The sequence below is a fragment of the Cavia porcellus genome, unplaced genomic scaffold (genome assembly GCF_034190915.1).
Source record: "Cavia porcellus strain 051 isolate PalLab524CR breed Dunkin Hartley unplaced genomic scaffold, mCavPor4.1 scaffold_45, whole genome shotgun sequence".
NCBI classification, from domain to species: Eukaryota; Metazoa; Chordata; class Mammalia; order Rodentia; family Caviidae; genus Cavia; species Cavia porcellus.
Window position 1 is genome coordinate 814,776 of NW_026947528.1, and position 26,486 is coordinate 841,261.

At 33.0% G+C, this 26,486-nt stretch overlaps 1 long non-coding RNA gene across 1 annotated transcript in view; it reads right to left on the reverse strand.

Moving 5' to 3' along the window:
- Positions 1-26,486, reverse strand: part of LOC101788396 (uncharacterized) — a 104,449-nt gene that overhangs the window by 42,401 nt on the left and 35,562 nt on the right. Inside the window, exons 2-5 of the long non-coding RNA XR_010045874.1 lie at positions 14,638-14,689; positions 12,084-13,895; positions 11,825-11,857; positions 9,293-9,390 (exon numbers count right to left, since the gene is read on the reverse strand). This is a non-coding gene — a long non-coding RNA (uncharacterized LOC101788396). The remainder of the gene's footprint in view (positions 1-9,292; positions 9,391-11,824; positions 11,858-12,083; positions 13,896-14,637; positions 14,690-26,486) is intronic.

A 26,486-nucleotide genomic window follows, 5' to 3' on the forward strand; every position in this document is an offset into this window, starting at 1 on the left:
GGCTGGCAACAAAGGGGGTGCCAATTATTTTCTACAGAAAATCTTCAGGAAAAACAACCCTTGATGTGAAAAAGCTGCACTTTCATTACTCTCTGGTCCTATGTCAATATTTCTTTAAGTAATTGACTACAAGTTATAATTAACCAAGTGGGGACTACCAAGTTTTAACAAGTTAAAAACAGCTCGACTATAGTTTCAAACACATGTTTCTTTCTTTCCTGAGAGAGTGAAAAAGTAAAAGATACAGTTAACACTCAAACTAATTTATTTTTACATATTTTATAATCAATATCATGATAAAAGAAACACCAACAACCTATGCAATAAAATAATCTTGATGTTAATTTTTTTTAGTTAAAGGAAAGACACTGGAGGCTGAGTCAATGATATCTGAAAATGATTTATGCTTCAGTGTCTGAAATTCCATAACAGTCAAGCACACAATGATCTAAGTGAACAGCTAAAATCTGATTATCCATGAGTAGTAACTAAAAAGGCCGCACAGAGAAAATCTTTGCCAGTAGATGAAACCTTCATGTTTTTAAATTTTATTAATCAATTTTTCAAAAAAACATAGGGGTAACAAAGCTTTTAGACTTAAATCCTGTGAAAGTATTATTTTTCACTCTTAGAAGAATGCTTAACGGACATCAACTTTCTCAATCTTGATTTTGAAGTAAGCTTAGCAGGAAAGAGCTTCAGCTAAATGGAAAGTGTATTAGAGTTTTAAATGCTTGATTGTCTTTCACGGATATAAATCAGTTTCTAGTTTCTGATTCCAACTTTATTTTTGGATAGTTATCCCAATTATAAATGCTTGTAGTTTCATGATAGTGTGTTTCTGGGCACATTGTTTTCTATTTAAAGCATTCCTTCTCAAAAACCAAACACTGTGGAAATTGAGTAGGTTCAAGAAGTAATTGTGGTGAATTAAAGAAACTTTATACAACACAACACATAGTAACTTGTGTTGTAAATGCTGAGGTCCACTTAAAGCACCTGAAGAGAAAGTTTTAGTATCACAAGATTCCTCTCTTCAAAAGTTACTTTATCATTTTTCTAAAGTAGAAAATAGCATGAGGAGCCAGAGGCATAAGCAAGTCAATGGTAATGTCCAGGCAAACAATAAAGTAACAAGAGGAAATGTAACTCGTGAAGTAAAGAATGATAGTAAAATGAAGTTGTCATGAAATCTTCAGTCACATTTCATAGCAATGTTTTGTGTGGCATTGTGAGTAGTCAAATAATATCAATAAAAAGGAAGTTGCTTTAAATATCAAACATCTACATTTAATAAAAATGTTGGCCATAATATAATGATAATTTCCATATGGGTCAAGGGAGAATGAGAAGTTGTCAGTCAAAAGATACCAATTTTCACTACACAAAGGAAGTAAGTCCAAGAGATCTAGAAATTAACATGTAAGTGACTATAGTGAAAAATATTGTATACTTCACAATCACTGAGAATTAACTTAAATCTTCTCACCACCAAATAATAAATATGCATGATGATTATTGAACACATTGGCCTTTGAAAATCTATACATATATGAAAATATCAAATGTAATATATGCATGCATATATATACATATATTAAAAATAAGTGCAAAAATTAGTGGTCAGATGGTATGTTCATGAATTTGGAACATCAAAAGTTGCCAAATGATGTTATATTCTAAAGGATTTGTTATTAAAACATTAACATACTGTTTCTTCATATAGCAAAAGAATTTCGTGGCCTGATAAGATAGTAATGAACTACAGAATCCTCCAAGAGGTCCCAAATTAACTGCATATAATTCTCACTACTGAACTCAATCTTAGCCCTTAATTAGTGGAATGATAAAGGCCTTTAACAGAGTACATTTTCCATACAGTCTTTTAAGTGTGTTTCTGTTAATACCATTTCCTGTGCTGCACCATGTCACTGGCCTATGAAGATGATGTCCCTGGCTTGCATAGTGTGAAGCTACTGTGGTCGCATAGTCCTATTCTGACACTTTGGACAGAGTCTTCTGAAAGGATGGACAAGAGGTGGGAACAAAGCCCCAACAGGAAAAAACTACATGACTGCTACAAAGAAAGATAATGTGACTGTGTTTCAGCAGCCATTTGCATATTGTAAATTTTGCTCTAAGTGCTAATCTCATTAAAATTAAAAAATAAATTCTAAAACTTTTATTATTATTATTATTATTATTTTGTACCAGGAATTAAACTCAGGACCTCATGCTTGCCAGACAAGCGTTGTTCCACTGAGCTATATTCCCACAAACTAATGCTTACTAAAAATAGTTACATGCAGTTTATTAGCTAAATACCTTGATTCTGTATGTAAATAGCTTTCACTTATGGTTAAATTACTTTTAGTCAGCTCTATTTGACACACTAAGTATCACTTTTCTCCCATCAAAGCAAGCATGTTGTTTAGTTCCTATTTATAGCAATAAATTGCCACTTAGATCCAGAATGTCACTTCAGGGTCACCATATTAGGTAAGCCATATTTCCTTCAAGTTCCATGAATGATTATTTATAGTATTTGTAGTTTAATTTTAAAAAAAAACTAAGAAAATTGCTAGTGACCTCCATCTGGGTCTTGCTTCAGATGTAATTCCTTTTACTTTACTGCTGATCTGAGATTTCAGATTCTTTTTTAAAGCCATGATATATTTTTTTTCAAAAATTTCTGTGAAGTTTATCTATAGTTCAGCTTTTAAAGGATGTAGAAAAATGAACTAATAATTGTTGAAAAGAAATTGATGTTTTAGCACTACAAAAGACACAGCTCAAGATTAATAGCCTGCTCCATTATCTGTTAATGCCTTAGTTCTTTTTATACAAAAATATTTCCTTAAAATTTTCATTTTCAATGATTAAAGATATTTATTTTTCTTTCCTTTTTCGGCATAATGTTTGCTTTTTTCATGTAATAGGAAAACCAACATTGTGGAAGAAAAAGAAAAGGTCCAATAAATTCTAATTCTCTGGGTCGCAGAGACCTATTGGAAATGCCATCATGCCACAAAATGTCTTCCTGTGTCATCACTGCAGTAGCATCTGGCCACATTTGACCACACAGAGCTCAGGTCAAAGGACGGGAGTAACGAAGAGAGGGATATTCTGTCTAACACGTATCTTAGACGATTAGAAGTACACTACATATCAGGTAATACAGTACACTGACTATAAAAGCAAACATACTAAAAGAAAAAAAGTGGTTGACAATAAAGCAAATATTTTTAAATTACACACTTAAATTTTTATTTAGCAGCACAAAGAGGCATCTAAATTTATGCTGCAGGTAAACACAATGAGAGCGCATATAAGACCATTATTTTTTTCTAGCAAATGTTAAAATTACAAGATACCTACCACATAATTATGACGCTATGGAGCAGAGGTGATTATAAATTCAAAAGTGCTGTATATGTCACTTAACATAGTACTTTTGCTTTCTAGTAAAAAAGAAAAGTAATAAAATGAAATCATGTTGGGACTGGGGATTGGCAAGTATGAGGTTTTAAGTTTGATACTCTGCCTGGTACACACATATACACACATACACAAGAAGAAATCATGCTGACATTTTTAAATTAAACTCCATACTTCCACATTCAATAATACTAGTTTAATTAGCACTCATGTTGTTGATTAAAAGATAAACAATGAGCTGGGATTTAGCTCAGCAGCAGAAGCACCTGCTTGGCAAGTTCAAGGTGGTGAGTTCAATCCCTGGTACAAAAACAAACAAACAAAAAGATAAACAATGAAAAGTCAGTTGTTTCTGTGACATAAAGAAAATTACTGAATTTTAATCTTAACATAATGCCAGAACCACTAACAAGTACTATCCTATTGGGACTAATATTTAACTGTTAGTTTTTCAAAGATTTTACTGAGTGATATATACACAATATTATATTAAATTATATATATGTATTTATTCTTTTAAAATTGTGTCTGTTCATCTGCATTACCAACTTGAAAAGATGAAGAGACTTTGAAAGAAGTGATTGGATTGTGAGGATATCAACCTCATCAATGGGTGAGTTTATCATTGAGTTTACAATGAAGTGGGCTTTAGGGTGTGGGTCCGGCTGGAGGAAGCAGGCCACAGAGACAGGACCTCGGGGACTGCATCTGTCCATCAACTCTCTTTGGCTTTGCCCTGTTCTCCCACCCTTCTGGGATATTTTGAGCTGCCTTCCTGTGAATGCTCTACTGCCATGATATTTGAGCCTTAAAATTAACCAATCATGATTTGAAAACTCTGAAAATGTGAACCAAAATAAGCTTTTCTTTTAAATTATGAGGTTTGGAAGTTTTGTCCAGCAACAGAAAAGTGAACAGTTCAGAAAATTTCCAATAGATAAGTGAGGTCATTACTGTAACTACACATGACCATGGGGCTCAGAAGCCTTTGTAACTATTTCTCAGGAGGAATGTGTGATTTGGTGATGTGGGCTTCAGACTCCTAGAAAGCTATAAACAGAGACTGATAGATGATTATCACAGTAGCTCAGAAGCTCTGAATGTTAAACAGAATTTAGAATAAAAATTGTACTCAAGAAGCTTTAGACTTCTGATGGAAAAAGAGAATTCTTTTGACAATTGGACAAGAGACCAAAATGCTATATTCTTACAAATCATTTTTCTACAGTTTATCCACACACTAAAATTCTGTAAGGTGGAGTTCAAGGATGATGCATTAATTGGTCTGGTGGAGCAAAAATACTATAAGACCAGCATCCCTGCCTGCTATGAGATCCTGAGGGGCTGCTGAGTCCCTGGGAGTGGAGTGAAGCTGCAGTGGATACCACAGAAACTTGGAGATGCCAGGAAAATGGAACATGGTCCAAAAAGTTATAAGCAAGGAGCAGAACCAGCAGAAGAATGAGGTCAGGGTGTATTTGAAGATCAAATATATTTGAAAGATATAAGGTTATTGAGAAATTAATCATAGTTTAAAGATGTGTAATTAAGTGTCAAATTGATAAAGTGATAGTCTTCAATCAGTTGAGCTTCACTGTAGTCTTGACTGGACTGAGAGACTCCTGGAGAGGTGTTAGATTGTGAGGGCAGTAACTTAATTAAAACTGAGTTTGTATTTGAATGGGCTTTTAGGACATGGGGTATAGTTTAATGAAATGAGTCAAGAGAGCATAACCTTGTGGACTATATTAGTCACTGAAACTTTTTTCTTTGGCTCTTTGTAATCTGCTCTGCTTTCCAAATGCCATGAGTGTAGCAGCTTTCCTCTGTGATGCTTTTCCACCAGGGGGACTGAAATCTCTGAAAGTATGGGCCAAAATGAAGCTCTGTGCATTTAGATTGTAAATGTGAGACATTTTTGCCCCCAAACAGAAAAGCGACAAATGTGATTCTCAAACAATCATAAAATTCAGATATCTATCTACCTAATATATTGTATGCTCTAAATACATTAAACACTGACAATCAGTAAACTTAACATTTTCAGTAAGAATATATATATATATATGTATATATATATATATACATATATATATATTCATCTATATCATATATAATGTATATTTATTTTTATTCTTAACAACCTAGACTGTGCAAGTGTCATAAAGACATCTACAAAAATATGTTTAATATTTGGAAGCCTCTTGATAAGAGTTTTACTTTTCAAGTTATAAAACTTTTTTCATACTTGAATTCACAAAACAATTATATAATGCAGAAACGAATGCAGAGTCATTATATGTATTTTAATATGAGTAAATGGCGAGTGAGAAATAAGTGACATACCCAAATTCACATAAAAGCTAAATAATATTCTTAGACTAGGTCCTCTAATTCAATTTCAGTATTTAGTTGTTCAACTCTGGAATGTTCCCTGAAAGTCCACATGTTAAAGGTGATTCCTGAGACTGCGAGGCTGTAGAAACAAGAGTTGGGGCTTGGTGAGTGCTGTGCAGTCATCATGAACACATGCTCTGAGGAATTATGACTCAGACTGTCTCTCTGTGCTCACGATGTGAGCAGGGTTACTTCACCACAAACTTCATGCAGTCTTGTGCTGCCCCTTCCTCATCAGAGGACTGAAACTATTAAGTCTTTCTCATCTAGACTGCAATCTCTAAAACTGTCGGCAAAATTAAACCTTTTCTTTTCATGAACTGACAATCATACCTTAATTGACTAATACATTTATTTCACCGCCCCTCATCTCTGAACTATGGTGGAGAGATTTATGCATTCCAGTTAATACCTCCATGAGATACTCTTAGAAACTGGTTCACATTTATTTACTATTCTTACCATATTGAGTTTTTGTTAGAGACATGTTTTTGTTACTTTCATGCTATTCTGTTACTTAAAATGAAACATATTTAAGGAGACATGGAAGCCAATCTGAGAAAAAAAAAAACTGTCGATTTCCCTATTTATTAAAGAGTGATATATTTTTGAAAACAATAAAATATACATCTTAAATAAAAGTTATCAAATAAATGTTTCCTAGATGTGAATGTATGGGCTAGTAACTAAAGCAATGATTTACTTTATTTTTTAGCCTTGACTAATAACAGTTCTTAAAGCAAATCCCACAATTACTATTATACTTCATATTGTATTGAGACAATATACTAGGTGTTATAATACCTATTAAGTACATTTAATAATATGTTACCATAGTGATATAAAATTTCATATTTTTAAACCACTTAGAAATTTTGAATTATTCACATTTTACTTTAAAATAATAGAATTTAAATTATGCAAACATCTGAAGTACTATTGAGTACTTTGAATATAAGCATTTTACTATTTAGCCACAAAGAAAGATAAATTTGAGTTTTTAGGAAAACGATTGCATTCTGAGAACAAAATGTTAAATGACATTAAACAAGTGCACAAGTTGAATACCACATGGCTTTTCTTATATGAGTTAGGAAAAATGTATAAAGCAAAATAAATGATAGGTAATAAGAATTAGGAGGATAGATCTTTCTCAGTGGAGAAGGGGATCGCCAGGTGGAAGGGAAGGAGTACTGTAAAAGGAATTAAAGTGTGTTATGTACTTGTAATAATTCTCCACAAGACATATAAATAGTATATGTACTATATGCGTATACAAAGTAGGATAAAAATAAATATAATTTTAGAATGTCATTAGTAGTATTACTTAAAATGTAGTTAACTGAATATAACTAAATTTCATGGGCAATGTTGCATTTGTAAATCAATTTTTAAATTTTCAATTTAGACAAAAAGTGCATTTAGCTACCAGGACTCATTTAATTTTACATAAATAATAATCTCTTTGAGACTGTGGCAAATCTGATTGGTTTTCAATGTGAAATTAAAATGCAAAAAAAAACTTCTCTTGGGCTTACTTATGAATAGAATTTTTCACTAATCATTATTTAACAGAGAGCTGTATGATGATCGGTATTTGACATTTTCATGTGGTAGATTTCAAAGTTTGAAACTACAAAAGGTAGGTCCACCCCAAAATACTGTTTATCTTGGAGTCTTGCGAACTTTGTCCCTGTGAAAAGAGCAAACTTAGCAGCAACCCTTTGAATTCTATTCCTCTGTTGTAATCTGCAAGTGACAGAGCCACAGCCACTGCTAGTGAGTAGCCTAGCAGCAAATGGGAAAATAAACAGGTTAAAATAAATTAAGAAAATTTATTTATCTTTAAAACATGTTTTGATGTAATTACTGTTAACTTTATCACTGAGTACTAAGTACTTATATTTTGCAATGTTGTTGAAAAGTAAGCACAAAATATTCATTGTAAAAATGTTACTATAGCGTGAGGGCAACTACTGGCAAGGCTGAGGGGTATGGGGAAGAGGGCCCCCCTCACCAAGCCGGCCTTGGCTCCCTACTCACTCAGAACCACGAGAAGGGCACCCCTTGACTCTGGAGGTGCAGGCACGTTTTTAACCAGCAAGAAAAAGTCACCCCGGACTGGCATTTCTGGAGCAGAGCGGGGTTTGGGGCTCCCGTGAGGAGCCAGGACCCCTCAGTGCTGCCCTGTCCTCACCTTGACCATTTCCAGGTTGCTGTTGGAAGAATCGGTCCCGCAGCCCCGCGTGCCCAGGCGGTGCCAGGTGTGCACTAGCCTGAGCCCCAGAGTTTGGGGTCATCGCTCCCACTGCCTGTCAAGGAGCTGCCCGGCCTCCTGCACACTCTACAGCTCCTCCGGTCTTGGCCTGCCTGCCCCAACCCTAGTGACCCTCTCTCAATCCCAGGAACTGGGCTGTCAGAGGCCCAGGATTTTATGATTCAATAAAATCACCAATAAGCTGGTGATACATTAAATGTTCATTTTTCTAGTATTACAAATAAGTTTATGCAATAAGAAATAATTTATAACATTATCTGATCACAAATAATAGAAATATTCCTTTAAAACTCAGTAAGCATTTGTATGTGCATCTGAAAAGAATATGTACAAAGCAGATTTATTTGCAATTTTGTGAGGTCTTCCTCTGATCTTTATAGTATTTATTCTTGAATCTTTACTACTCACATGTAGTGATTTAAGAGTACATTTTCCTTTTAAATACACTAATGTTTTTCATCATGTAAATAATATTTGAGTAAAAATTCTGGCTTTAAAAATAGCTTTCATACTTTAAAGAATTTCAAAATTTTCAATAATCGAGGCAAACCTAACTAAATTACTTTGTATTTTATTTCATTTGAGAAAATCAGACAAGAAGCATATAAAACAGAATTATGATACAAAATTTTTTATATCAATTTAAAATTTATCCATTCCAAAATAACCCAAAATGGATTGCTCATTATAAGTATAGTTCAATTGATTTTCAAAATATTTATTCAAGTTTTTCAAAGGTAAACTGTCATAGTTTTAAAAATTGGTCCATTTTACAATCATAGTATTGGAATGATTTTGATACCTTTCTAGGCAATGTAAAATTATTAAAACTCATGTATGTAATTGGATTCATAAATTGTGATTGATAACTTAAAAGATATGAAGAGGCCTCTTCATCCTGTGTTATCTATAATTTGGTATATTCGTAGAACAAATTTCAGGTCATAGATTTTAAAATGAGAAGTTTTTACCGCTCAGAAAATAGTATATTTACTTTTGGCTCCCTAATGCTGCTTATAAAACTAGATACAATTAATTTTGTACTCTGCCACATGTAGGTTTCAAGATAGCCATGAACACTGGAGAAGGCAACAGGGTATCTATAAAACATGTAACAGTACAGATTTGAAGGAACACTTGACACAAGTTGTTGGAGGGGGGAGATATCTGTCCACTTACCTAATCTTAGTTGCAAAGTAGAGGAGGAAAGATAAGTCCTTCTATTTTAGAAACACCATATTCTAACCATCTCCAGGAATGAAATGTGTGCCAATAGCCTGGAATATGATCAAAGTAATTTAAAAGATACTTTTGCAAAGTCAGCACCGAGAGAACTTTTACGATAACCAAGCAAGACAAATATCGCCTGAAAATTCACGGCTATTGTTTTATTTATGTGACCTTAGTCTTAGCCAGCTTTGGTGCTACAGGCCTCTAATTTCGGCTTTAGAGAGGGTAAAGAGTCAGGAGGATCACCATCCCAGGCCACTTAGTAAGAGCTTTTCTAAATAATAAATTTGAAATTTGGCTGGGGATATAGTTCAGTGATTCTTGAGATCAATGTCCAATACCTCAAAATAAACAAAACAAAACATACAATATTTTAAATCCTTGAGGTTTAGGACAAATAACTCTCCTGAAGTCTGAGGAGATATTGGACGAACCTATGAGAGAAGTAAGTGGTCAAGAATCAAAAAGAGAACAAGGCCCCACAGGTGACATATCAGAGCTCATGTTCACAAACCTCATCAAGGAACCATAAAAGTCTACCTGGAGACCTGAGAAAGCACTACTCAGGTTATTAACCAGAAGAAAGCAAGAAAAGGAAAGGTGCTAAACTGTAATGACATTATCACGGATCCTTTTCCTCCTTAGGAAAGCCTTAAACTAAAAGCAAAGCAAAAATATTTTAAGGAAATAAAATATTGTACAAATATCTCCCATTGATATAGACAGAAATAAACAAATACTGCTTTACAAAATTTAGGGTTTATGAGAGAGTATCATCATGATGTGAGTGAAGCAAGGCTATTCCAACAATGAGAAATAAATTATTTACTGATTAAAAGACTAAAGATGGTTAATAACAAATTTGTCATACATGTGGGACAAAGAGGAAACGATTAAAAAGAATTATAAGTAGGAATTATTTTTTCAAACACCTATTACAATGATGTTTTAATATTCATATTCAAAATCAGAGTTAAAGACCTAGTGAGGCCAATAAGTAAATGAAAAAAAATAGGGTAAACATGTCAAACTCCAACCTGTATATGTGAATGTGTGTTAGTTATAGTATCAATTGTGTCTCAATAAAATGATCAAATAATTAAGGGAATAATCAGTAAAAAATAAATGAACTAGAATTAAAAAGCAGAAAATTGATTATGTAAAACTACTTGACAGTTGTACATGGTACTATTTTAATGTCAAATATATCAATAAATAGAAAATGAGAAAAGATGTCACTCTTTGCAAATGAGATGATTATCTAAATAAAATATCAATAAAAATCCAAAACATGTTTACAATCCAGTGATAAGCTGTAAGAAACAAAATCAGTATATAAATTATATATGTGAAATATCCATTATCACAGGAAAACCAGTGGAATTCTTACCCATAAATCTAGAAAATATCTGTGAGAGACTTGTGTTGAAAATAATAAAACTTCCTCTTCCGTAGTCCTCCTGGTGTTTGTTACCCCTGTGTTCTCTGGGCTTCCTCTTGTGACATTCCCGCTTACTAAACATGTTTCACACTTACAGATAAGAAAATTAAACAGGTTTTCATTGTACTTTCATCCAAGTAGTCCCTGCTGTCCTTCTTATTCTTTAATGATTATGCTGTCGGACTGTGAATCAGCTGTGTATTGAAGTTATAAATGTGACATAAGGCGCTTTTATGAAAGCCATTTTGCATATCTACATCTTCTTCCCTGCATTTTGTTCTGGCTTCTACTCAAAAACCTAATGGGCTGGGAAGGCAATAAGGACCCAAGAAAGATTTGAAAGTTTTATTAAATGACTACTTTTTAAGCCATGCAAGGAAACAATAACTGTCACAAAAGTCTTCAAAATCTGAGGTATGAAAAAGAGTGGGGTTATTGACCACCAAAAAAAAAAAAGTGCAAAACAAGACAAGAAAATCTTGCACAGAAAGAGCTTGAGAACATTCCACAAATCTGCTGCTGCTCCAGGGGAGCAGGAGAAATGAAGAGCGAGGCTTGGCTATGAAATCCTTAGGAAATCTGAGGATGAAATGAGAAGCAATACACACATAAGGCTGAAGACTGGAGCCCATGGTAGGGCCACCCATGAAGCGAAATCATGCTCAAAGGACCAAAAGAGAAACAGCAAATGGCATCTTTCAACTGACAACCTACACTCAAAGATGGTTGTTACCCTGCATTCATTAGATGACCTCACTATGTCAGACTCTGCAATGAGTCATTGAAAAGGCTTAATTCATGTTTTATGAAACAAAAGCTGGTCGAAACAGTAGAAGACAGGATTTTCTTGGTGTGATGATTAGTTTTTTCTCCAAATGTGATGGGGATTTCCTTATGAATTAAGCTTAAATATCATAATTGATCATGTATTTTTTCTGTACATTACTTTTTAGGCTTGTGAAAAGTAGTAAGTGTTTTCACAGTTGTACCTTTTTCAAATAACCACAAGTAAGAAATTCCAAATATTTTAAAAGACTTACCAAAGTAGAGGGTCTTTGAGTTTGATCCCCATACTGAAAAAAAGAAAAAGTAGAGAGTCGTATAAGAGAATGTATAACACTGTGATAGAAAAATACCCATTGAAATTTAAGAGGGAAATATAGAAAATCAGAGTGCCCTTGGGGACTAAATTGTATATTAGTGAATCAAGGGAATTTCTATGAATCAAGTAATTAAACAAAGGCTTTAAATTCTGAGTAACTCAACAATTCAGTCACTCTACGTGGAATCAGAACTTACATTTTTTTTTTAAAGATGTGTTTGCAATTTCTTTGGGAATCTGAAAGCTGGTCTTTTCATGCTGATTAAAAATAAATCAAAGCTGAAAGATGTGTGTCTATTTAATTATTTCAGGAGGAACTGTTCCCGGGGCTTAGGAGGGTATTCCTGATCCACCTTTTTGCCTAGTAATGTTGGAGGGGTCTTCTTGGGAAGCTCCAGGACATTCTCCATGAGTCCAGCCCCAACGCACTGCACCGCCTGTGCCGTTGGTATGTTACAGCAGATCCTACACAGCAGCTGCCCTGGTGGGGAGTCAGGGAAAGCTGAGAGGTCGGGTCCACGTGGAGGTTCCCGACTGGTAGGATGTTTCTACTTCCGGAAACATTCTGTTACTGTAGATTTTCCTCAGGGTAGGAATGGCAGCAATGTTTTCCCCTCAAGCTGTGGAGAGACTCTGAGATACTGTTACTAAATGTTAGTAACAAGATATTGTTACTAACACTGTGGTAGTGTATTGTTATCTTCTCTACACTGAGGACACTCTGGTGCAGTTCACTAGACCAAACAAAGCCAAACTGAAAAAACAACAAAAGAAAATTCTTGTCATCCAAGAAAACACTGAATGTCCAGTTCTGCCAGTGATTAAAATGGTAAGCCTTTTAATTGGTCCCAAGTATAAATATGCTCATTTGGCCAGTCAAATCCCCAATCAGCATTAATAACGCTAAAGTCATTTGCTCATCTACATTTTTAATGGACCTTCTCATCTTGGTATTATTTTATTCTTGTCTACATTTTACACCATAATTTTCTCCATATGTAAAGTCAAAAGAAAAGTATTCCAGGTTTTGGCTTTTAAAACACCAACAAGCACTCTGTCTATTGTATCCACTTACAAACAAACATCTCTCTGTGCATGTAGAGTTTCAAGAGGAGTGCAGCTGTTCATTAGTTCAAATGGAGATTTACATCTTAGCCTGATGCTGGTGTAACAAGTGTACTTTAGGATTTGACATAGGTAGTTAACTTTAGTTCAGGGAACACCAAGATGACAAACTCAAATTTTATTAATTTTGGCAGGCCTCATAACAAATATTATCAGTTTGGCCTGGAATCAGATAATCTTAGCAGGCCCAGTAGGGAAGCAAACAGATTACACAGAGAAAAAATGAAGACCAGGTGGGAAGGAGGCAGCAGCTGATACAGGTGTGCATTTAAGACCCTCTCTACTGAATTACCTTGGCCTTTATTCTGTTTTGCCTCGTTAGGCTAAACAGCATGATTTTTCCCACCAGCACAGCTGCACCTGAGGAGCCTGCGCAGGAGCATCCTGACTGTCTGCCTGCACTCTCGGGCTTACCTGAGGCTCTCTGTTCATGACTACCAGAAACTGAAAATCTTCATTTCTAATTTCATGATAAAACCCGAGAACGGTATCTGTTAACTTCTTCATCTTGTTTAAGTGGAACTCAGGTCCTTGTTCTTTGACACAAAGTATATTAGATAATTACAAAGGAAAAAATACAGGTTTTCCAGGTAAAGAATCAAGATGATTGTGACATATCCGAGAGCATTTTTCTTTCTGCATGTCTCTTCTACTTCATTTCATTTTTACTGCCTCCTTCATATTGTGCAACTTTCTTTTTGCATGCACAGGGATCCTTTGCTGTTGCCCGACAGCATGCAGTGCTGTTGCATTTGGCTTGATATCCATCTTTTTCTATCACTGCAGTCTTGTCTTCTGTTTTCTGCTGTTTCCTAGCTGACCTCTCCGCCTGTCCTGTGGGTTACAGATTCTCAGTGAACAGCTCACACAAGTATAGATGTTCCCTACAAACAAGAGAATAGTAAGAACAGCAAAAGAATATAATGCAATAATTTGAAAATATATTTTAGTAGCTAAACACACCACTAATATCATCAAGTATTGTTAGTTCTGTCCAGTCAAATGGCTACAATCATTTCCCTCCTAAGTCACATTTCAAATTAAACCTTGTATGTTTCCGTGTCTCTGCACTATGTTGTCTTTATGTTTGCCTCTATTTTTCTCTACTTGCTTTAATTATTTGTTATAAAAATACAGAAAAAGTACATTAATTCTTCGTAGTGTTGTAGTTTAATAGGTAGTAAAGAATATGTTCTGGTGTCATTGGTTATCCCCAGAGTACTTCACAATTAGTCTGAAATTTTAGCTAAATTTCATAAAATTCAGACAATTTCCAACTATTTGATAGATGCTCTGCTGTGCGCACAAAGGACACTGTCTTTGTTTATAGCTTAAATATTTATTTGGTGAAAAAGTGACCTATCTCACAGTTATTTATCCTTCAGAAAAGAGAATCCTTTTATCTGCCCTTAGCATGTCTGAGCCCATTCAATGACAACTTGGTTTCCATCTATGAGTATTACAACTTACCTCTTTTCTAAATAGGATATATATGTAACTTTCCTTCTTGAATGCCATTTTTATGCCTTGACTTCCTTGAATTCTGTATAATTAAATATATTTTTCCGTAATTTTATTTTTTTACACCCTTATTGCCTGTACTATAAAAAAGTACATGATACTTACACTCACAAAAAATATGTGTAGCAATTTTGATTATTGATTCAACCTGGTATTCCTAGATGGAGACAAAGTTAGAGAGAGAACGTAAGGACAAACATTAAAGAATGAATTTTTTTTAAACTATTTGCTTTTTCCCTCCTCAGATTTCAGGATGTATTTAGAGGAGGGAATAAAGATTTCATCTACCAGACATCATCCACACATCTCCCAGAAGGCAATAAGTGGAAAAAAGGGCACACGAATGCTTTGTCTATGACTTCCATTCTACCATGTGATTGAAATGTCACCACCAACTGAAAAAAGAATGAGGAGAAGCCAGTAGGAGCCAATACTTACAATAATTTGAACCAGGTATGTCAATCCAGCAAAATTCACTAACAGCAAATGTTCCGTGGGTCTCTCTTGCTCCCCAAAACCTTGCAGTGCGTCGACTAGAGAAATTTAGCAGCTTATATGTATAACTCAGCACTTCTACATCCTACAGTGTAGAGGACATGCCCTTAGGGCTCTAGGATATTGTCGGTGTCAATTTGAAAAGTTTAGAAGTTTAAGGGACTCAGCAGGGGGTCAGGGTCCTCACTTGGGAAAAGTTCTGAGACTGTGCAAGAGAGGGGCAGAGGGTCTGAGTGTTAGACCAGCAGAAGGTGGAGAGCTTGCGTACAATATAAGAGAGGAAAAGAGGTTTGTTCTCCCCTTTTTGCTGTTGTTGCTTTGTTGTCTTCTGCAGCCTTGAACTGTCGCCCCTCAGTCAGGCCACCTCCCTTGGAGCCAGCTGATTATGGACTGAAACAAACTGTCTGCCATATCAGGTGGTCAGAAAAGGAAGAAGAGTGGCACACTTTTAACCAACTACCAGAGTCTAGGTATCTGTGAAGTGCACTTATTTCATCTCTAAAGTCTATGTCTGATGTGCTTGGGAGATGGCAGGTGTTATGTGCCTGAAAATGATCTGAAAAATAGTTATCCTCCTTGGTCTTTCTGCTTGGGTTTCTTGTTATCTACATACAATATTTGTGTAGGGAAGCATTTGCTTACCGAAATTATTATCCACTTTATAAGTTTCAGAATAAATGTAAGAATATTTAAAGTATTAATATTTATGTAATTTTAAAATTATTATGCACAAAATGTACATCAATGAAAACATATTACAGTAGGTTAAAGTGCAATAAAACTATGACATCATTTTTGACAATAATAGATTTTTAAGGTGATAATGAGGATTAAATCAAAAGCTATTTTCATGCAAGGTACGTGTTTTACCACTAAACAACATCCCTAAGTCAGAAAAAATAATGTTTTAAAAATACTTGTATCTATTAACGTATAATGCTATAATGAAGTACAATGCAAGTATTTATGATGGAATAGAATGTATGATTATTTGAATAGGAAGGTCAGCTAAAAGTACTTCATGTGAAGTATTATGTTTATACTATGTGCTTCATTTTAAACATTTACATTTTCTTTAGTGAGGACTTAGACTTCACCAGAGAGTATCATTATAATACCATCAAATATGGGTTTCTACTCCTGAAAGTTAAACAAAAATATTTAATGAAAAAGTAAAGTGTTCAGTAAAATATCAAACCAACAGAAAAAAATTTAAGTTATACTTTGGTGTGCCTGTCTTATCTATCTTCCTTTCAGAGCATTTTGCTACTCTCAAAATTATAAAATTTTACCAACAATATCAGTTAATTCTCACACACCAAAATTTATTTAATTTTTTCATTTGTCATATGCATAAGAAAATTGATATCTGAAGCAAAAAGACAGTTATATTAAACATCAATCTATATTTAAAGAAATACATATGTGATTTGTTAGAGTCACAGGAAACAAAAATCTCATTATATGTACAATATTACGTACTCAGGAAAGAAGTCAGCAGTTCAGATCAAAATTTATGTATGTTTACATTTACTGCAGCATTGTAGATAAAAGAAATCAGTGTAACTACTTACATGTGTTTTTACTTTTCTACCAACATTTCACATCTTCCATAAAAAGTATGACACAATGTATTACATATTCATTATGAATAAGTTGTGATTTGTATTTATCAAGAAATTTGGTTGGTATAAAAGTATAATACAGTAGTGCTACAAAAATTAATAGGGAAACAAAGTTTTTGATATATGTGTCTACCTTTATGACAAAAATGTGAAAATTTGACATGAGGGAAAATTGGAAGCTTCATACATAGCTGCTGAGACAATGAGGGGTTGTAGCTGCTATTGCCATTAGTCTGCAGGACCCAAAGTCTCAAACCGAGAGACACCAGCAATTCCACGTCTAATTAAGTAGACAGAAATGCCAACAAAACTTGGAGGCAAAAATTCATTTCCATGTCAGGTTTTATTGCTCCGTGGTGATGTTTAATTCATTTTCTTATTGTAAATTCCACTGAGGTTTTTCAATAAGAGTGAAATAGGCCATGAAAGTCTTCTGCTATCACTGTGGAGCTGTTTATTTTCCTTTTAATGCAAAATCTTCAAGCAACACAACTGTTCACCAATTGTTGAATTAATTTTTAATATATTATATAGGAATATGATGCAATATTGTCATCACTAAAAAAGAATGAAGTTCTAATAGGTTCTATCACATGAATGTACCTTGTAAACATCATGTTAAGCGTAACAAATCAATTATGATAGGGGATCTTTTGTATGTTTCCATTAAATGAAATATACAACAGACAGACTTAACCAGACAAAAAAGTATGCTATTATTTTTCCAGGGTTGTATGTTGGAGCTTGTTGAAGGAATTCCATGAGGAAAAAGATGTCCCTGTTAGTGTGCATTTATCTTTTCTTACTGGTAGGTTATATATGTAATAAAGTTAGATTTTGATAGTGATTGAAGAATCATGGGAACTTACTAAAATTATTCAATTTTCCTTTTAAAATAGATTGTATATCGATGAAACGTCTAAAAACTAAAAATATTTAATTTCAAAATCATTATAGTATTTTATAATTCTGATTACTTTTATTTATTTATTTAATTTTGGTACTTGGAATCAAACTCATGACCTCGAGCTTGCCAGGCAAGGGTGGTGCCACTGAGCTGTATCCCCATCTGATTAATTCTAAATGATATATAAAGCTCAACAGTGGATAAAATCTCTTTTAAACATGTGGAAGCCATTAACATAAAATACATTGAGTATAATTACCATGAAACTGATAAATATTAAATAAAAATTCTGCCTCATTCTGCACAATCCAACATTTAATGCCTGAGAATTCTACATACTGAATTTTACTGAAGTTATTACAACTATAATTACTTTATAATAAAAATTCATCTAGCAGTTATGTCTGAAGATATTTTTCTATACAATAATATACAGCTAAATCTGTTTATTAAAAAGTCACTGTTTCTTGAAAACATCACAGTTACCCTTACCTAACATTATCCACAGATGTAGTAAGGCTCTGTATTGTTTTGATTATCAAGCTACTATTAACTTATGCATAACTAGAGATACCCATAAGGAAAAAATGCAGTTTGAGAAATCCTGCTGTGATAATTGAGACATGTTCTGTATTGATCCAGGAAGTACTTGGCTTATAATTTAACATTTTCCAGTTTGATATAACAAAATAAGCATTCACTAAACTGTTCACCTACACAGGGAACCATGATCTTTCAATTACACTGAAGTTTATTGAGGCCATCAATAGTAGTGATTTGTAAGGTCAAGAAGCTCAAACTTCTAACTCTGTGTTGGAGATCTGGTCACAGATTTTGTGGATGAAAATATAAAGGAAAGTAAAGATGTAAAAATTATAATTTATATTTTATGATTTGAAATTGTCTGGAATTTAAATCAACTATTTTTCATAGTATCCTCTTAATGTTTATTAGCTGTAAAAACTGTTTTTCATTCTAGTGAAGTTTCAAAATAACAGGACAGTATACTTTTTTGATTTCTAACAGGAGAACCCATGTATTTCATTCATTTTCATGCAAAGTACTACTATTATAACTGATATTGTTTATTTTTAATGCACAGCGGTATGATATTTGGTAGTATTTTTACTTAATTAGCAAAATATCATTGTTAATTTTACTACTTCATTATCAAAAGACTATGATATTAATATTATAAGTAAACACATACTATCAAACATAAATCAGGAAAAGTTAGTAATAAATGATCCTTAAAGAATCAAATGAATATTGTATTAGTTACTTTTCTTATTGCTGAAACAAAATGCCTGACACCCAAAGTTCAAAGAAGAAAGGTCTATTTGGCTCATGGTTTGTAGAGGCTTCAGTTCATAGTTGGCTGGTTCCAAGGCAGGGTAGCATGGCAGAGGGGCAACTCACAGGAGGAAAAGGTCATGGTGGGCAGAAGACATCAAACAGTGAAGTAAATGAGAAGCAGCTCACAACAACTACCCTCTTTCTATCTGCTATATCTTATTCAGGCTACCCACCCTTAGCATTCACACCCAAGGTGAGGCATCCTTCATCCTAGCATGGCTCCATGAATCAATCCCAACATCACATCCTTGATCCCAGCAGCACACGTCTTAGATTCATCTGTGTCCCAAAAGCTTAACCTATGACTGCATGAGGATGTGACGTGATGTCTAGGTACGAGCCACAACAAATGTCTGGGAAATTAACACATCAAACAGAAAATAAGCAATAGAATTATAAATGAATTTTAGACTTCTTGACTTCTTGTCTTTTAAGTTATAAAATTTATTAAGTATATATTTAATAGGCCTCACCACAAACCATATGTACTATCCACCACATGCTTCAATGATTAAATGGTGCTTCAAGTTCAAATACGAAGTTGTTTGTATTATGTTATCAATAATATTAAAAGAGATAAAATACTTTTATTTTTTGTTAAAAATGAGATGCAGACAGACATGAAATGCATAGTATAAAGTTTTCCTTTGGATGTTACATGAAAAATTTAAGAATTTTCTAAATTATTTTTTTTCTAAGTTATTTCTTAAGGAGTAAATATATCGCCTTATCGGTATAAGACTGGATGATATATGAGGATGACTTACCTAACTACATGTTGCTTGATCTTTACAATTTTATTTGTCTCACAAAATCTTTTATTACTGACTCTGAGTTCAATGGCTTTAAATATATAACAGTCTGAGATTTCTTAAATGCTATCACTGCTTTTATAGGCCATATTCAATTACTTGATACCTTATACTCTCAATCCAGCTTTGTAAATGTCTAGAAAATATTAAAGTTATCATTTCAGTCAAACTATTAGGTTGTATGAAATTTTCTTGAATATAAGATAAATATTTGATTTAGACTTACTGTCTGTATATTTCTTCACAAACTGCAGAAAGGTTTGGACAGCAGATTTGAGAGGAAGCATAAAAGTAATAAATAAAGAACAAATTTTGGCCTTACAATTGATATATTTTGGATTATTTCCAAGGAAATTTTATTTGGACAAAAGTTTTCAGGAGACAGAAGGTCATTAAAATTGCTGAGTTAAAAAAAATTACCAATGCAGGAAATTTTATGAAAACGTATCTTTTGTCAGTATATTCACATTATTTAATAAATGAAAACAAATAAAAATTTTACAAAAAGAGTAAAACAACCAGAACTAAGCTCTACTGCTTATTTTTTCTACTGGAAATCCACCTTCTATAACATTGCTCTGGTTCTTATAAATAAAAATAAAATATTATTGTATAAAGGACCTTTGTAATTCATCATGAAAGAATACTTAAAGTAGGAAGTTGACATTAAAAATAAACTATTCTAAACAGTTTTACCCATTGCTTTTTTGGGAATTACATGACATAGCATCGAGCAATAGCTTATCAAAATTGTTTTACCCGCACTAGCAGAAAACTATGTATACTGCAACATTTTTTCTCTTGTGCCCAAAAACTTCACAAGTTCAAATTTTCTATAGTTGTACAGGAATTTAATTCAAACAATTTTTGATAATTATGTATAATAGTGTTCACTTAAATTTGCTTACATAAATGTTCAGTGAAATTAAAAAATATTTTAAAAGGCAGTAGTCATTGAACAGCTTCCTTATAAATAATTGTGAATAATATCATCTTTATGGAAGAGATCTCACTGTTCGATACTGATGCTACAAATGTTACATGAATTATATTATAAACTTTGAGTTGAAAATTATGAAGTGTAACCATCTTTATTACCTTAATTTGTTTTCATACTTCTTAAAATAGTTTTAACCCAATGCATTTTATCATAAAATTGATATCATTATTAAAGGGAGTGTCACTAATAAGAAAATGAAAGGGGAATCAGCAGATGAGAAATAGACGTATCAAATCACAGATAGGATAAAATACATATTGAGAATATATACTGACTTGTATCTCGAATATATACAAAGACTTCAAAAGCCAGCATACAACCCCACACATAAATTCAGAAACTATCTGATCATATATTTCACCAAAATAAGAATAATGAATTCTTATCATAACATAAGTGGATATCAAATTAACTATGATTCATAAATAAAGACAGGCAAAACTAGTTTTATGTAAACATTTAGATTGATCTATTGGAAATATAATTTAATTTGTTATGGCTGAAATTGCCTTGATGTTTATTAAAAACAAATTACATAGAGGTTAATGAACGTTTTAGCAGAGAATGTATATCATCAATATTTGATTATGATAATGATCTGCCAGCCATATACCTACATGTAAACCAATTAGCTGAAACAAGTAAATGATTTGCATTTTTGTTTTATATTGGGTATAGCTCAATAAATGTAAAAATATTTTTAAAATGAGTATGTATAATGCAAGTTCTATCTTTGTGGGAATTTTCAGGATTTAAAATATATGTTTTGGAAATGTTGATTGAAATAAGGTCAAAAATTATTTTAAGTGTGCTGCTTTTGTGAGTTACCTAACACTCTGAATAGTAAATGTTTAGTCAGATGGTTATTCTTCATAGAAAATATTCCAAACTAATTGTGAAAACTTTTATTCATGAAGTAATAAACTTAATATGTAGATATAAACTGAAATAAAATCTAGCTTGTTATTTATGTTTTTATTTCTGACATTAATTTTATTACAGTTCATTAACTGTCACTTAAACCTACCCAGATTAAGATACTGTTTTTTAACAAAACATATATTCAGAAAGCGATAGCAGACTAAATTAGGTAACCACCACAGGCTGATCCAGGAATTCCATCCAAACCATCAAGTACATGGTGCTGTGAGGTTACAGGAAAACCATGGAAAGTGTGAGACAGAATTTGAACAAGGTAGGAATTTAAGTGATTACAAATAGGGAAGAAAGAAGTAAAATTATCCCTATTTACAGATGATTTAATTCTTTAGCAAAAATCTGCATCAGAATTCTTTCAGTGCTTATAAATTAATTCAATAAAGAGGCAGGATATAAAATTAATACATGAAATCAATTGCATCCCTGCATGCTAATAAACAATATGCTAAGAAAAAAAATCAAGAAATAATTTCAGTCATGATAGCTTTGAATTATGTACCTTGGAGTTAACCTACCCAGGAAGTCAAAGTCATTTAAACTAAAATTTACAGAACTCTGAAGAACAAAACTGAAGCTGACTTTAGAAAATGGAAAAACTAAACTAAAAGAAAATTGAAATGAATTGTTACATTATTAAAATGACCATATTACCAATAATTGTGTGTAGATTCAGTGCAAACACTATTAAAATACTAACATTGATTTTCGCAGCACTAGATAAAAGATATTAAATTTCATTTGGGAACAGAAAATAATCCTGAATTTAATCTGGGATGGAAAAAACAAAGGATAGCTAAATCTCAAGATAAAAGACCAAGGCTGAAGGCATCACTATGCTGAATTTCAAGCTATACTGCAGAGTCAGTACAATGGTAACAAGTATTACATGGAACTAGCATGAAAACAGAAATGGAGATGAGTGGAGTAGGAGAGAAGACAGAGAAATAAACCCAAGGGGCCATAGCTGTTTGATTTTCAACAAAAGTGGTACAACACATCCTAGACAAAAGACAATGTCTGAAAGAAGAATCTACTGATAGAATTTTTAGGGTCTCCTATGTAAGTAGTCACATCATCTGCAAATACTTTCCTATTCATAGCACACTTACTTCCTGATGTAAACTGCCTGGCCTGGCTAAATTTTAAGCACTATATTGAACAGGTGTGTGGAAAATGCATACACTCTTCTCCTTCCCAATTGTCGGTGAAAATTTCATTGTGGGGTTACAATGTATGGCTTTTATCAGTTTGAGGTAAAATATTTCTGCAGCTTCAAGGTTTTTAGTTATTAACATATGTTGAATTTTGGTGAAAGTTTTGTTCTGCGTCACTGAGATGCTCACTTGTATATACATGCATGTGTATACATATCTGAATTATGTATATATTATTTAAAACATATTTTATGTACTTGACCATGTATATATAATACATATATTTATATGTATATAAGTATAAATTCTATATAGCCCAGTTAAAAGCATTGATTTTACTTTGTGCTATGACTTTTGCCTTTGTTATTAAAAGTTTGGTGATTGTTATTCAAGAATTTTTACTTTTAACTGCTATTCATAAGAAGATTTTGACATTGGGAAACTTTTTAGGAAATTCAGTAATTATAAGACTTTGGCCATAATATATTAGGAAATTCAGTAGTTATAAGACTTTGGCCATAATATTTCCAAAACTATATATGTGGGTCAAAAATACAATTTAATTTATAAATTTCAATTCTTATACACTAAATAGTAACCAAAGTGTACATAGTAACCATAGGTAAAGTTCACATTACACTTCAAAGAAAACCCCTAATTAAACTATCAGTTGGGCCATACTTACTTTCAATACCCTGGAGGAGAATTCTTCCTTATCCCCTCTACCTTCTGGTGGAGTCTGACATCCCTTGGTCCTTGGCAATATACTATATCTCCAGTCTTTGCAAGACATTCTTTTAGTATCCTTGTATCCCATATTCCTACCTTTTCCTTTAAAGACATGTATATTTGGATCGAGGGCACACTTTAAATTCAGGGTGATCTTATTCTGAGATTCTTATTCATGTCTCCAAACACTGTCTTTTTTTCCAAACTGAGATCATATTCACAGGTTCCTTGGATGGAGAGGATATACCTCTCTGGGAGTCACTATTAAAGATGCTACTCATACCAGCTTTTCTGAAAGTAACTACTATGCAGAGTTACTGAGATATTTTCAAGAAAAATATTTAATTGATTAAAGAAATAGCTTCTTAAAGATTTGCTTCACGTTCTGTTTTCTCATATTCTCTCCCCTCCTCTGTCTCTTTCTCTTCATCCTTTCTCTTACCATTTCTCATTTCTCCAAACACACACATACACACACACACACACACACACACACACACACACACACACAATTCCAGTGTATTATTTTATATAGTATATTATGTTATTATTGTATCATTTTAATTCCATTTATTTAGCTGTATGTCACATATATCAGTAACTTTTTAAAAATAACTTTACTAATTTCTCTGGAAATATAATTTACGTGTGCAGGTACAAAACTGGAATAGCAAGAAAATCTTATGCCAAGCTAGAATGATGACAAAAGTTCTGAAATTTGAGTAACATCTAATTTTTAATTAGTTATTTCTTTTTATGTTAACAACAAAATTTAAAGTATAAGCATAGGCATTTATAGCTCCTGTTGATATGAAAAGACATTGCAATTAACAAGATTGCAGTTTTAGTAAGATCAAATGGCAGGTAGAACACAGGTAAGCAGGAGGACCATGCATGTGACTTCATACTCTAATTTCATCAGTTGCAAACGTACTTTCAAGATCACTTCATACACCAAATCGTTCCCAACTTACAAGTCATCCTACAGTCATCCTGGCTTGATCTCTGTTGGGTCAACCCATTACTACTTTATAGATCACCTTTTCTTTGAAAAATGACTTCACCCTATTGTACATCCTCAGATGTACATCCTCTGCCTGCCATTTGGAATAGATGCATTCTCTAAGTTTAAAATGTGTTTTATAAAATTGATGGCTTTCCAAACACAAGTGTTCCTATAAGATACTTTATGCTTGATACTAAGACAAGATGTGATTCCAATAGATAGGAGAATTTCCAACCAATGAAAAGAAGAAATATTAGGGAAGGACAGTTTCTTTTTTTAACATAGCAAACAACAATATCATTGATACACATTTCTATAGTAACCTTTTTCTTTAAAATTATTTTCTTAATAAAAAGTTTTTGGTATGTAATGCAAATGTTTCTTCACAGGTCTTGGCAAATGTCATTTGGATAGAACAAATATCACTTTATTTCATATTTTGAAGGACATTTAGTGACATGGATACAGCAAGCTATTTTTAACTGTTCACTATTAAAATTTTAACTAAAAGAGTATAGTTCAAATTTAAAATAAGACCTATAGCTACTTACAAGACTACACGCTTTGAAAAGTTTAGAAGATCAGATGATTTTTATTTTAGACACTAAGCTATTAAAATAATAGTAGCATATGTGATTTGGGTAGAAAGTGCACACAAGAGAGATAGAGACAGAAAGACAGAGACAAATAAATTTCTTCTTTACTATAAATAATACTTCAAGATATATGTCAGTCATTTCAATTTTCTAAAATATTATGATATATTGCACATTACATTTAACCTCAGCCTTTCGGATATAATTCATCAAATGATGCCAAAGTCTCAGTTTTGTTTTGTTTTGTTTTGTTTTATGAAACAGAGTATGTAGCCCAGAACTTGTTACATAGTCCAGTGGTGTCACTGTGGCTTATTTCAATTATCTTGCCTCAGCCTCCTCAGTGCTGGTGTTAGAGGAATGTACCATTATGCCCATCTCAGTATCACATGTGAAATAAAAATATTATTACTGTATCAGAAAACTACTCAATTTTTTTCCTAAATGGCTCCTTTACTTCATTTTATCAAGATATTTTACTGAGATTGATATTATTGAAAGATAGTTACACACCAAATAAAATTATCAGAATAATTTTAAATTTAAATACATATTAAGTTACTGTGATCATTAATCATGATATATGGACTTGAATGGATTATCAGCTCCACATAAAAATGTAAACATTATGTGCTGCAACTATGTACTAATAAAAATATAAAAATAAACATCTAGGGATTTGTAAAACAGTTTTCGTAGTGTCCGTGGATGTTTGATGTAAAGGACAGCAAGCTGGGGTGAGTAGATCCACCTTGGATGTGATTGGCATCAACCAATAGGATTGTAGCTTGAAGAGAATAAAAAGGGAAAGAAAAAGGAATTGGTCCCATTTTGGAAAACATACTGACTTTGTCTTAACTTTGGATATGATCTGTAGTGTCTTCACCTCTCAATGTAAATTCACACCTGTGACTCTAGACTGAACTTCCAGGGCTCTAGGTTTGGGATGGTGCTGTGTTATTAATATTTCTTTTTCTGGCACTTTCATCCTCTTGGACTTCAGAGATATTGGACCTTCCAGCTCTCCATGGTACAGATGGTCATTGTGAATTTTCTGCTTCTGATCTTTCAAGCCTACTTGATAAATCTATATTCTGTTCCTCTAGAGAACTTTAACTAATACACTTAAATATTATTATTCTAAAGAAATGTAACAAAATAGGATTTGGTAAATTAGTTTAGTAAATTGAATCAAGTCAAGGTATACACATGCGAAGGTTGTCAGTATGTCACATTCTTAATTATTCAGAAATTAATTATTAATCTTCAGCTAAAGTAAACTGAATTGCAAAATGTAAAGAATACTTTCCTTGACCAAATAATTGTATTGATGTT